The 15,621-nt window shown below is 35.7% G+C and overlaps 1 protein-coding gene across 2 annotated transcripts in view; it reads left to right on the forward strand.

The window, feature by feature from the left end:
- LOC129780275 (FMRFamide receptor) overlaps positions 1–15,621 on the forward strand; it is a 239,646-nt gene that overhangs the window by 206,669 nt on the left and 17,356 nt on the right. The window lies entirely within an intron of this gene.

The following is a 15,621-nucleotide window of genomic DNA, read 5'->3' on the forward strand; positions in this document are numbered from 1 at the left end:
TTTATTGAATATAATGCATAAGATCATTACCGGACTATTCTTATTTGATTTCAGTCTCTTTTGTAACTGGATTGAACGGATCCATATATTAACTATTTGTCAATATATTCGTTGTTAGATTCACACGTTCAAAAACATAATATAAATGTTTGGCTTTCGTATAGTTATTCGCTAAATATAATGGTCATACATTACACACTTGTGAGAGAATTTCACTTGTGGAAGAATTGTAAACAGTAAACTATAAACTAATGGGTATGTTAATTTTTAACAGCTACAGTTTCGGGGATATTTTTTTTATAATGGACAATATCGACCAGAAAACAAGAAAAAGAAAAGGAAGTTCCTAGAAATCCTTTTATATCATCTTTTTATGGCCCTTTCAGATGGGCATTAATTCTTAGTTTACTAAGAAAACAGAGACACGGAAAATTAGAAATATGCAAACTTTATATTCCAGAACCTCTGGTAATTAACTAGAAGATCGTTATACATTCTTCTCTTCGATAAAAGACCACAAAAACACGCAAGAACTGCATGAAATGTAAAAAAATATGTTTGTTTCCAGCATGCAGTTATGCTAGGTTCTTGTTCTTACTCCAATAAAACAAAAATCGATTAATACGTTTTTATGTTATTTTATAGCTCTTTATACTTCCATAAATTAGATTCAGTTGCTTACTTTTAATTAATAACAGCGAAAAACTCGAATTTCGTTATTTGTGTTGGAGTATCAAAAGTTACTCTATTTTGAGGAGGCTGAATTAGATGACTATTAAAACATAATAAAGACGAAGAAAACGTTTTTTCTGGAGTTTTTTCATTCAATCATACCTTCTCATTCAAATAAATGCCAATAAAGCCTGAAAAATACACAATGGCAACATTTCAGACAAGTTCAATTTTTGGTCTGTGACACCGTGCGCGAGTATACGTGTTATGATTTTGCACGCGAGTACAGGAGGGTTAAAGCTATCGAGTTTATTGTGTAATTGTACTTATATCATTATACCTTTTCTTTCTTCGGGAGCAGTCGATTACCTTCTTGTTAGGCGTAATACACAAATTACGCAACGCGACTTTGGCCTCCCTCTCCCTATGTAACAATAAGTAACGCTAAAGAAACCTCCTGCCCCTTAAGTTACGTAATGCTAACATAATCTGAGCAAAAAGTCAAAGTCGTTTGAAACAGTTTCTTAATATTAGCTTTTATAAATTAATGAAAATATCAACGTAAAAATTCAGACATCTGCCCAAGTCGGAATCAAATATTCATACGGAAGAAACTTTGGAAAAAAGTTCATAGAATTTCGAACAAACAGAGACGGAATAAATATTAAAATATTTATGACGCATCTGGCGTTTAGCTGAGAGGAACATGAGCTGGTATGAATTGATGTTGATTTATACAAAATAACTACTCCTTGGCTCAATTCAGCAGTTCCTGTCGTTACATTTCACTACTTGCAAAAGGTAATGCAAAAGGAATGTCCTCACGTGACGAGCAAATTACTCGGCTGAATATCCAACCAATTCCGTTTCATCGATTTTGGGAATTTGCGAACTCAATATATTCTGATTTAACGGGATGGCTAGGTTGTTCCACATATCAGCTAATGATTCACCTGCATTCCCTACCACATGTTTCACTTCCAATTCCGGGTCCCCTGTTATGAGTTTTTCATCCAAGTGAGATCCGCATGATCATGAAGAAGTATTGAACCTGCTAACTCCTGGAAAAGAGGAGCCATCCGACATGCGTTCTAAGAACAGTGCCTTCCTGAACGCACTGCTACGTACATTAGACTACTGTATTCAACTGCTCAAGCATGTCCAAGGTGCCCTATCTTTATTTTGCATCCTGCGATAACAATCGGAATAAGCTTATGTTTAGCAGCCATGACAACATCATGATCCGGTAGATCAACACAACATTGAAGATGAATTAATCGGTGCCTGCCTACTGGCTGCTGTTAAGCCGAATACAACACGTGCTTTATCATCTTGGCGTTTCCAGAGCAAAGATGATAAAGGTCACACATCATTCGGTCCCAGAATCGAAGCTAGCTGCTCAAGCATATAGGAACGCGTGAATGTCACATGTCACATAAGGTAACGCAACCTCGACCCTCCCCTCTCCACCCCCCTTTTCGTGTTACGTTATGTGTGTACGACGCGTAAGCAACTGTTGTGAAACAAATACAAAAATAAATTTTGGATATTATATCATTCGGACCTCTTCATTTTACCCCAAATCGCGAAAAAACAATAATTTTTTTTTTTTTACAAGAAAATAAGTCACTCTAACCTTAAAATGTATTTGGCATGACTTTGAAGTAGACTATTAGATGAATGACAGTACATATCGAAATGCATAGAAACTACAATAGTTTGCTGTTTTCCCAATATGCGATACATATATAACGTAAAGTCTTAATGACATCTAATGACCCGCATCCACATACACCGCCGTGGTCGAGAGATCACTCCAGGAGAATGGTTGACATTACGTTGACGTTGTATGTGTACTAGAGATGGGCGAGCGCTCACGAGCCGCTCATTTGAGCCGGTACATCAGAAAGAGCGTACGATCCACGGTTCTTTGAAAATGAGCCGCGGCTCTCAAATGAACGGCTCTTGAATGAACCACGGTTCAAAAAAGGCCCACGGTTCTTTTATGAGCTGTGGCTCTTTTTGAACCGCGGTTCATTTAAGAACCGTTCATTTTAGAACCACGGTTCAAAAAAGAAGTACGGTTCATAAAAGAACCGTGTTTATTTTAAGAGCCGGCTTATTGATAAATAACCGTGAATCGGACGCTTGTTCTGACGAACAGTGGCTTGCGGCAGTGCGGAAGAAATATATGTTTCCCGTGCTGTTTTTTAAGCGGTTTCATTTAACTGTTGTATGTTTGTAAATTTTGGCGGATTACATGTTTTCTCGGAACCCCATAAATATGGGTATCTAATGAAAGGACTTGATTAGTAGGACATAGTTATTTATGTAAAGTGGAAATCCAAGATAGCGGCCGTTATAAAATGACAGACTACATATTTTGCCAAAACCACATCAATATGGGTATCAAATGAAAGGACTTGACTAGTAGATCGCAGTTATTTATGAAAAATGTAAATCCAAAATGGCCGCCACCTCAAAATGGCGAAACATGTATTTTTTTTTCAAAACCCTCTCAATATGAGTATCTAATGAAAGTACTTGACTAGTAGGACATAGTTATTTATGTAAAATGGAAATCCAAGATGGCGGCCGTTATAAAATGACAGACTACATGATGGGTGCGAATGCTTATGGGACGGGGTTTCTCCAAAGCCTTTCTAGCTGGGGTGATTTTCCGTATAAATGTGGAAATATAATCGCGATCGCCACGTGGATCACGGATGGTTTTGGCGTGGAACACTTCGTAGCGAGAACACTATGTAAATTGTTTCTCTTCTAATCCAATCGGATATAGAGCACTATAACACTCCAACTGCGCGTGACGCGTTGAATAAATCGGGGAATTAAATGAAAACTCAGATCTATAACTTGGGAAATATTGCAGCTAACTTTCATACAACCTTTATTCGTGAATACTTTGCGGAAACTGAATACTGTGTGACAGTAAAGCGGAAAAGGTGGCCATAGGTGTGAGAAGAGTAGTTTTATAGTGGGGGGCTATAACATGGGAATATTTCATTCGTATTGCTTGAATATCGTATTGCTGATTTCTACAAAAACTTGATTTTGAACCTAACACTACTAATTTCGTCAAAACCCCATAAATATGGGTATCAAATGAAAGGGCTTGCCTAGTAGATCACAGTTATTTATGAAAAATGTAAATCCAAAATGGCGAAATATGTTTTTTTTTCAAAACCCCCTCAATATGGGTATCCAATGAAAGTACTTTACTAGTAGGACACAGTTATTTATGTAAAATGGAAATCCAAGATGGCGGCCGTTATAAAATGACAGACTACATATTTTGCCAAAACCTCATCAATATGGGTATCAAATGAAAGTACTTGACTAGTAGAACACAGTTATTCATGAAAAATGTAAATCCAGAATGGCGACCGTTACGAAATGGTAGACTACATTTCCCCTGAAAAGCCCATCATATGGGTATCAGATGAACGGGCTTGACTGGTAAATCACAGTTATTTATGATAAATCCAACCCGCATAAGGGTATCGAATGAAATGATGCGACTAATATAATATAGCTAATCATGAAAACATTCCATTCGAAATATTTTAGAAACGTTTGAGATATAAAACGGGGAGAAAACTGTGTCGTTATCGAAAACTGCTATACTCTCCCGACAAAACGACGAAAACTGCTATACTACTCTTCCGATAATTTGACATGATCAACATTATATGGATCAAGAGAAATCAGTTCTAGTGATTATAAAAAAGCTGTGTAATGAATTGATTTCTGAGCTGGTAAAGTGATTTACAAATCTTGAGTTAGACGAATTAGTAGCCTAACCAATGCTGTTATATCCTCGTTTCAATATCCGTCGAGCCGCTCAAATGAGCCGGCTCTTTTCATTGATCGCACGGCACTGAGCCGCTCACTGAAACGAACCGTTTTGCCCATCTCTAATGTGTACCGCACTTAATAAATAATAAAAGTCCTTGAACGGTGTATGTCTATCTCAAATTGGAGGTCCTTGGATAAAGTGACCAGACGTCCCGCGTTACGCGGGACAATCCCGCATTTCAACAAAATGTCCCGCGTAAGATTACGTCCCGTGGCCGAGTGGTTAGCGTCAAACCTAACATGCCGGGGGTTCGGGTTCGATTCCCGTTCTGGTCGGGGAAATTTTTCTTCAAAGAAATTTCCTCTGACTTGCACTGTGGTCACGCGTATTCTAGAGCTTGCCACTCAGAATGCATTCAAGGCGTGTTATTTGGCATAGAAATCTCAACTAAGTACTAATGAAAATGACGCAAGTAATACTACGTTGAGACGGCGGAGTTCCTCTAGGAACGTTAGTGCCATATAAGAAGAAGAAGAAGAAGATTACGTCCCGCGAAACGTCCCGCGTTTGGCAAAAGAAACGAAAATGTCCCGCGATATCAGTATATTTCAATATCACAATCTAATCATGTTGATTTTCTTAAATGGATGAACCTCAAAAAACAAACTTTTATTTGGCAGACTGTTCAAGATCGCTTCTAATACATCCTAAGACTAATACGTTGAGCTGGGTTCATCGCACCGACAGTGGGCTTTTTGTTTAGAGAGTGTCAACTGGAAGCGACAGCAACAAAATGGAAAATGATTTTTATAAAAGTCCCCTATTGATCCGCTGGGACCAACGCGAGTCAAACGAAAAGATCATCTTTGGTCTTCTAGCTCGGTCAGGGCTTAACGTTTTAAATAAGCCGGAGAAACTAGTCTATACTCGACAGGAAGAGGGAGGGTTGTTTGATGAAGTATCGTGAATGAAGCGCTGGGCGGTCTTACGGAAGTTGGTCGGAACCTCAACCATGGTCGACGAAAAGATGTATGTCGGCGTGTTTTTATACATTTTCGTGGCTTTGGTGGACGACTGTCTCTACATTTTGGCCATTCACCCAAAAGTTTTTAACGGTCGCAGCTGGGGAGTGTTGAGAAGGTTGGCGGTCTTCGCGACAATGTTTATCTCCAGCCGATCCATCCTCCAGTGATCTTTTGGCATAATGGGCTGATCCCAGATTCGGCATAAAGACCAAATCACCTTCGCAACTTCCGGCAATCACTTCGTACTATATATCTCCCCGTTCACAATATGATTAGAAAGAAGAGCGGCTTGGACATTCGCTTCACATCTGTAGTATGATTTCAAACCCCGTTCCAAAGTCCATCTTAAAACTCCCAATATACAAATTATCCTTCTCCTCATAAGCAGTTGATTGTTTCAAGATAAATGACTCATGCGTGGTCACTTCAATTTACGATTCCCACGAAACATTCCTCAAGCGCAACTGCATTATTTCGTTAATTGTTTTTCTCCCACATTCGTCCATGCCAACATGCGCGGGCGATATGAATGCACCCTTACATCATGTCGCGCGCAGCTAAAGGCAATAAACCAGAAACCAAAACAAACCCAGTTCTATTCTGATTAAATACGCGACCGTACACAAAGTCGTCGTGACACTTTACGATTTCCCATGAAATCGATATGCGCGCTTATGAGCGCAGTAAGCAATTTTATTTCTTGACACCATTCACATCGAACACTGCATTCGATTGATTGGCTATTCCCCTTTGAAATCGACTTGGCTCCTCCCAATGAAACTCTCCACAAACTGTTGGCTAAGTTAGCTTAAGACACATGTAACTAGCATTAAGACAGTTCTTGTATGACACTCGACGCGGATGCACGCGTGGAGTGACGAGAAATGAATAAAACCCTTTTTTGAATAAAAGTATAAAGCAAATATAAGACATGGCGACCGTGAAATTAAACCTGCAATCTTCGGAAGTGATTTATGTGAAGAATATTGAAAATAAGTACAAGGCCGCGTGTGATGAACAATATTGGTGATGTGAACAATATTATTGGCATTACAATATAAACTATATAATTACATGGCGAGTGGTAAACTTGAGTGCAATTACCGCCACAGCTCAATGGAAAAGCCAAAATAAAAGTATGAGAAGAAAAGTTAAGGAAAGGGAGAAAAATCCCCGAAGTTTGTGTAATCAACTTTAGCGCAGACTGAAAAAAAAAATATATATGAAATATATATTTATTATGGACAACTGGACAAGCTTAAATAGTGAATATTAAGTGTCGTGCCAACAGGCGAGTGATAATTCGAACAGCAAACATTGGAACAATAGCGAAATCTAAACAAATAGTGCTGGGAGAAATTCAAAAAGTGTTACAAACAATGTGATCGGAAAAGTGCCAGAAAAGCGGTGTAATATAAATACTGACACTGAATAGGAGGGAAACAAAATAAAAAAAAAAACTCCTTACGAAAATAATTTCAATGAAGATCAAACCAAAAGTGCTGGGAGAAAATCAACAGAGACAACTTATTTTCCCATGTGAATAAAATGAAAAGTTAACCTTAATAAGGAGAAACAGCAAGAGCAGCAGCGGAAAGTGTAACGCGAAGATAAATGAACAGAAGCAGGAACATCGGAAGGCGAGACCATTGTCAGCAATAAGGAACTGACAGGCGGGACCAACAGAGAGCAGAAGGAGCTAAATCTGGAATGAAACCGACGATATGAAGTAAGCAATTGAAACCGATGTATATCAAAATAAAACGTACAGCACTTATCGAACTGAACGCATAGGCTAGAATGATTATATGTTTCTTTATGAAGTGTTCGAATTACATACCCTCGGTTACAAAGTATTTATAAAAATTATTTCCAAATAATGAGTTTTGATAATAATATATTCGGTATAGAAACAATAAATTTCGATACATTTACCAATGACTATAATGTATAATGCATAATGAAAAACAATGCATGTAATTAATTGAATATGCTTCGAGAAAGTAGAAATGGGCCTGTTTGACAAGAAAACTATTCAAAATACAGGAGACCCACAAGTAAATATCCTAAACCACGTGGAACAACACACTTTATTCCACGAAACGCAAGAGTTATTATTATGGATTATACTTGCGATTTTATTAATATTTGCTTTCATTAAACTATACAAGAATTATAAGCAGTGTGTACGTAAAGAAGCACTGAAAGCTGCACAGTCGGCACAAACTATGGCATCAATTGCCTAAAGCTTTAGACTATATATGAATGGCCGCTAATAGAATAACTTAATATACAAAAATTACAGCAAAGAAATAATATCATAAGAAAATAATATAACGAAAATTATATATTATTTTTTTTTTTACCTCTACTTCAAAAATCTTATAAAAATGATTAAAGACGATTTTGAAGATTTTCTGAAATTATTAGCCGATGTAAGCAAAGGAAAGGGCGAAGGAGCTTTCGCACCTGATATAGTAGTATTTGGAGAAAATACTAAACTCGAATCGTATGAAGAATTACTAGACAGAATAGATGAATTACCCGGATGTGATCCGATTACGTGGCTAAAACTTCCCGGCCAGAAAGAGAGAAGACGACAAAGATTGGCCGAAGCAAAAAGGAATAGAAGGCAAATGAAAAATAATCAATAAAATAATATATATATTTTTTCGCAAATTTGTTCTTACCATTAGTCCGAAAAGATAAAATTCTGAGAATTTATGAATAAAAATGAGTCTTCCTAAATGGAACAACTCAAAGAAATTGAATCATATCTGAAAAAGGGATATCAGAATTTGAACAAAAATAAAAACAGACCAAGAACTTTACATAATATTGAAGTCAAAAGGCAACAGTTACAAGAAAACTTAGCCAAATATCGAACAATACTAAAATCTTTCGAGTATAGACTTGGAGCTTCAGTCTGGAATGACGAAGTTGAAACTTATGGTGCACTGAAACAAATATATCAGAAGGCCATCAAAATTTTAGATGAATCAGAAGTAATACAAAGGGAATACGATAGTGAACCAGAGACACTTGGTAAATCAAGTGGTTTACTAAAACCCTATAAATTAAGCACTGACGATTCACTATTGAGAGTGAAAAGTGAAATTAATTTAAAACAAAGAAAAATTAAATTTAAAATATTGACAAAAATTTTAATTTGGTATATTAAAATACACAAAGTATCCAACATGGCTCTTAATATTAAAACAGCCGCTGAATTAGCAACGCTGATACCCACTTATGACGGAAACGCAAGTGGTGTTAAATCATTTATAGACGCGGTGAACTTGGCAAAGACCATAGTTCCAATCGAAAGCAAAGCAGCCGCAATTCAAATTATACTAACAAAATTAACTGGAAAAGCGAGAAATTTATTCTCAATATCTCCAACGGATTATGACGAAATAGTCGCAAAAATCCAAACAAATTGCGAAGAGAAATCAAATTCAGACATAGCCTTAGCTAATCTGATGAATTTGAGACTCAAATCGACAAATGAAATCGAGAAATTCACTAAACAACTCGATGAATTGACAGATAAGCTCAAAGATACCTATATAAGAGAACAAATTCCCGACACAGTCGCAAGGAAAATGTCTCAAAAGGTAGCGATCAAAACACTTATCAAAGAAACACCCAACAGAGAGACCAAAATGATGCTGAAAATTGGCAAATTCGACAATTTACAAGAGGCCATCAACGTAATGGTAGAAAATGAAAAGGACAATACTGATTCAAACGCAGTCGTATTGCAGTCGATTAAGGCTAGACAACCAAATCATTATAACACAAACCGAAATTTCAATTACAGAAACCCTATGGTTTATGAAAGAAATAATCAAAGAAATTATTTCCATGGAAGATATCAAGCAAGATATCCAAATAACCTCAATAGAAACCTCAACCGACAATATCCCATTAACCATCAGTATCCTACTAATAGAAATTCAATCCAAAATTCCCAACAACAACCAAATTTCAATCAAAATTTACAACAATACCCTTTTCAACGAAATTTCAATCAAAATCAAAACAGAAACGTTAACAGAAATTTCAATAGAAATAATGTACCAGCGAGAATGTACGTAGTAAATCAGCAAGACATTCCTCGACTGAATAATCATGCAAACAATAATGGATTTCACCCACAAAACGAATCAGATAATACTTGCCAAGCTATGGTACCGTTCAACAACAATATTGCAAATAATGGGAACAATCAAGCAAATACCGATTATTTTTTAGCCAACCAGTAACAATTGCTAACAGATGTCGACTAACTGAACAATTGTTACGGACAGGCATACCGATTTTGACATTAAATTTAAATGCATCAAATTTTATCCAAGTCAAAGTGCACATGACTGGAAATAAAATATGCAACTTGATCATTGACACCGGTGCAGATATTTCGTTGTTCAAAGCACGAAATATTCTCCCAAATCAACATGTAAATATTAACAATAAGATTAAATTAACCGGCATTACGGAAAATAGTGTAGAAACATTAGGTTTAACAAATACATCTTTATGCTTTAATAATACATTAACTTTAAATCACGATTTTCACCTAGTTACCGCAGACTTACCAATTACGGCTGATGGTATTCTAGGTCGAGATTTTTTAATAAATTATAAATGTTTAATAGATTATGAACATTGGCTACTTACATTTAATATAGCCAATATACAAATTTCAGTACCAATAGAAGACAACTTAAATGAAGGCTTCATGCTACCAAGTCGTAGTGAAGTTATCAGAAGGATACCATATTTAAACATTAGAGAGGATATGGTAGTCCATTCAGAAGAAATTTACCCAGGAGTTTTCTGTGGTAACACTATAATTTCACCTTTAAAGCCTTATGTAAAATTTGTAAATACTACGAATAAACCTTTGTACATACATTATTCTAAATTTAAGCCTACATTAAGTATTTTAAACGATTATTCTATTCTTAATGTAAATACCAAAAATATTAATAATAAGAGATCCGAAGAGATTTTTAAAAGCATAAACACGGACAAAATTCCTCCATATGCTAAAGATAAATTTAAAAAATTAATTAATGATTATCAAGACATATTTTGTCTTCCAGAGGAGGATGTTACTCAAAACAATTTCTATTCACAGAACATTGTTCTAAGTGATAAAGTTCCTGTATATATTCCTAATTACAAGACGATTCATGCGCAACAAACCGAAATTAATCAACAGGTAAACAAAATGTTAGAGAGTAATATAGTGGAACCTTCAGTTTCACCATACAACTCTCCTATACTTCTAGTACCGAAAAAATCCCAAAATAATGACAAAAAATGGCGTTTAGTCGTTGATTTTAGACAACTAAATAAAAAAATCTTAGCAGACAAATTTCCTCTACCAAGAATTGACGATATTTTAGATCAACTTGGCAGAGCAAAATATTTTTCAACATTAGATCTCATGTCAGGTTTTCATCAAATACCTTTGGACAATGAGTCTAGAAAATTTACGGCATTTTCAACACAAAACGGACATTATCAATATACAAGATTACCGTTTGGATTGAATATAAGTCCAAACAGTTTTCAACGTATGATGACAATTGCAATGGCTGGTTTAACCCCAGAATTAGCTTTCATTTACATCGACGATATTATAGTCGTAGGATGTTCTGTAAACCATCATATTTCAAATCTAAATCAAGTTTTTGAAAGATTAAGATATTACAATTTGAAGCTAAATGCGCAGAAATGCAAATTTTTTAGCACTGAAGTTACCTTTCTAGGTCATAAAATAACAGAATATGGCATGTTACCAGATGATTCCAAATTTTCAACTATTCAAAATTATCCAGTTCCTAAAAATGCAGACGAAGTTAGAAGATTCGTTGCATTTTGTAATTATTATCGTAAATTCGTACCAAATTTTGCATTAATAGCAAATCCCCTTAATCAACTATTGAAGAAAAATTCACAATTTATATGGACCAATAGTTGTCAAAATGCATTCAACACCCTAAGAAATTCATTAATGTCACCAAGATTATTACAATATCCAGATTTTACGAAGCAATTTATATTAACAACAGATGCTTCAGATATAGGTTGTGGAGCTGTATTGTCTCAACAAACACAACATGGAAATTTACCAATAGCTTTTGCAAGCAAAACTTTTACACCTGGTGAAAAGAATAAACCAGTGATTCTAAAAGAATTAACAGCCATACATTGGGCTATTAATTACTTCAAACCTTACCTGTACGGTAGAAAATTTTTAGTACAAACGGATCATAGACCGTTAGTTTTCTTATTCGGTATGAAAAATCCAACTTCAAAATTAACTAGAATGCGTCTTGATTTAGAAGAATATGACTTTACAATTGAATACATAGCAGGAAAATCAAATGTAGGAGCAGATGCTTTATCAAGAATAGTAACCTCCTCTGATGAATTAAAAAATTTAAATATATTAGGAGTAAGCACAAGAGCGATGACTCGTAATTCGAAAAATAATTCAAATATGAAAACATCTGATAATCAAATTTCTGTACCACGAGAAACTGATCACTTCTCTACGTACATGACAAATAATCCATCAGAAACGAAGAAATTAATTAAACTCGAAACACGCGTCGACAAATATGGAATGATATTTTATTTAAAGAAAAACAATAAAATTATTGCCCAAGTGCATCAACAAATTTTACATGGAAGTCAGACATTAGAATCTGCACTTCTGAAAATAGAAGGAACAATGATTAAAATGAACCAAAAGAAATTAGCGCTGTCGACAAAAGACGAAATATTTAAAATGATATCAATTGAAAACTTTAAAATATTAGCGAATACTCAAGTGTATTCAATAGAAATTATTATTTACAATCCACCAATGTTTTTAACAAAAATAAGAGACATCCAAAAAGTAGTGAATGATTACCATAACACCCCTACAGGAGGTCACATTGGTCAACATAAGTTGTACCTTCAAATTAGAGAAGTGTATAATTGGAGCAATATGAAAAGATCGATTGCAGAATTCATCAAGGCCTGTGAATTATGCAAACGAAACAAAGTCATAAAGCATACAAAAGAAAAACAAGTAGTTACTACAACACCAAATCACCCATTCGAAAGTATTTCAATAGATACAGTTGGACCATTACCAAAAAGTAACAACAACAATAGATATGTAGTTAGTATTCAATGCGATTTAACGAAATATGTCGTATTAATTCCAGTACCTACTAAAGAAGCAAACGTAATTGCTAAAGCATTAGTAGACAATTTTATTTTAACTTACGGAACATTTTTAACTTTACGTTCTGATCAAGGAACTGAGTATAATAACGAAGTCTTTGAACAGATCTGTGAAATGCTTAAAATTGAACAAAAATTTAGTACAGCCTATCACCCTCAGACGATTGGTTCTTTGGAGAGAAATCACAGATGTTTAAATGAATACCTGAGATCTTTCGTTAACGAACATCAATCGGATTGGGATGAATGGTTAAAATTCTATGCTTTCAATTATAACACAACCCCACATTCACACCATGAATTTACCCCTCATGAATTAATTTTTGGAACTAAAGCTAAATTACCACAAGAATTATTTGAAAAAGGAACTGAACCAATATATAATTTTGAACAATATAGTAAAGAACTAAAATTTAAATTACAACGATCTAATGAAATAGCAAGAACCAAATTAATTGAGCAGAAAATTCAAAGAGCAAAAAACTCAGAAAATGTCATTAATCCAATTCATTTAACAGTAAACGACAAAGTTTATCTAAAAATAGAAAACAGAAGAAAACTTGATCCATTCTATGACGGACCATATATAGTTCAAGAAATACTAGATACAAACTGCAGGATTCAGAACCCCAAAACAGAACATACACAGACAGTACACAAAAACAGATTGATAAAAATATAAAATCAAACAACATTCATTTTTAGAGAAGTTACTTCATTCGCAAAAACCAATTATATTACAATTATTTATAGAAATCTTTAGAAATATATCAAATTACCAATATTATACAAAACCACATACCATTGTTTACAATATACCAACAGCTTTGGAAAATAAAAGTTTAGAAACCTATAAAAAGTCTATAAAATATTTGTAACATTGAGAGAAGCCAAGGAATAATTAATCCATAATCTGAATACTAAGAATGATTCCATTGCATTACATCATTCTCTTAAAGAGGGATGGTGTAGTATGATTTCAAACCCCGTTCCAAAGTCCATCTTAAAACTCCCAATATACAAATTATCCTTCTCCTCATAAGCAGTTGATTGTTTCAAGATAAATGACTCATGCGTGGTCACTTCAATTTACGATTCCCACGAAACATTCCTCAAGCGCAACTGCATTATTTCGTTAATTGTTTTTCTCCCACATTCGTCCATGCCAACATGCGCGGGCGATATGAATGCACCCTTACATCATGTCGCGCGCAGCTAAAGGCAATAAACCAGAAACCAAAACAAACCCAGTTCTATTCTGATTAAATACGCGACCGTACACAAAGTCGTCGTGACACTTTACGATTTCCCATGAAATCGATATGCGCGCTTATGAGCGCAGTAAGCAATTTTATTTCTTGACACCATTCACATCGAACACTGCATTCGATTGATTGGCTATTCCCCTTTGAAATCGACTTGGCTCCTCCCAATGAAACTCTCCACAAACTGTTGGCTAAGTTAGCTTAAGACACATGTAACTAGCATTAAGACAGTTCTTGTATGACACTCGACGCGGATGCACGCGTGGAGTGACGAGAAATGAATAAAACCCTTTTTTGAATAAAAGTATAAAGCAAATATAAGACACATCTGTCAGAGAAGGACCTTCTTCGAGAAGTTGGTGTGGATGATATATTCGAAGTCATCGCTTACCTGGGGAACGTAAAGTACCCGATCCCCTGCCATTCGTTAAATTCTAGCATCAAGTACGTCTCGTCTTTCATTATAAGCACGGAAAGAAGCTTTTCACCAGTGAAAAAGAAGTTTTTCACTTCTTTGGCCGGAAAGAGGATTTTCACCAGCACCTCAAGCTACTCCTTCTGAGTGATTGCTTGCTGCTCAGATACGGCCGGTCTCATCTGACGCTTCCACATAAAAATGTCCAGTTTGACAGGATTCTCCTTCACCGTTTGGCCTGTTGCTTCGATGTCCCGGCTTAAGGAGCGGCAGGGATATGATGTTGTAAATACCAGATCGGCTATATCTGGCGGACACAAAGTGCCTCAGGATGTCCAACTCCTTCGCTGTGGGGTGGAGCTTGCAGTATGAAAAAATCATCAAGTTGCTTGACAGTGCTGCTGCTGCGAATCAACAGCCTTGAATAAGTTTAGTATTAGGCTTAATAAACGAAAGATTTAAGAAAAAATCGAGCATTCCATTCGGTAATATTCGTAATTTCTTTTTCAAAGAAAATTGTAGAATTCGAATCGTGCTTGCCAGGCGTAAATACTCTGATTGAACGAGTGATTTTCAGGCGCAAACAAAATCAAAACCACCGAAAAATCACAACTAAGTGCCGATACTTAGAAAAAAATAATACATATCAGTTCAGACTCGCTAAACTATGGTATATGTTCCCATAACGTATATACATAACGTTTTGTTATTTGTGTCCCGCGTTAGACCTCTGACCATCTGGTCACTTTATCCTTGGAGGAATACAATGTGCAAAATTTTCAAAAAGAGAAGCAGTTGAATCACTAGAATAATGATAAAGTGACCCCAACCTACCACTGATTTAACCTTCGTCAATGCCCGCCCATTTCGGCAGAACAATTACGGTGGCGTGTACAGTTCATGAAGCTAATTGCAATCATGCTTTTGGGTACGGCTGTGGAAAGTGGTTTCCCGATTTCCTCAGCTTTTGTCTGACGTTGGCAAAGGAAGCAAAAAAAAAGATTGTTTTATAATTCCATCACATTTTCATCTCCACCGTCACTCCTATTAGTGTCCCACCTTCCCACAAGGGTCGCTCGTTGTTTTTGTTTTCCCCCTACAGCTGGTGAATAATGTTTTCTGTGGATGGTTCTTATAATCAATACAATCATGCTGTCGTTAAAACGAAGAAGC

This window comes from Toxorhynchites rutilus, chromosome 3 (genome assembly GCF_029784135.1).
Source record: "Toxorhynchites rutilus septentrionalis strain SRP chromosome 3, ASM2978413v1, whole genome shotgun sequence".
Taxonomy (NCBI): Eukaryota; Metazoa; Arthropoda; class Insecta; order Diptera; family Culicidae; genus Toxorhynchites; species Toxorhynchites rutilus.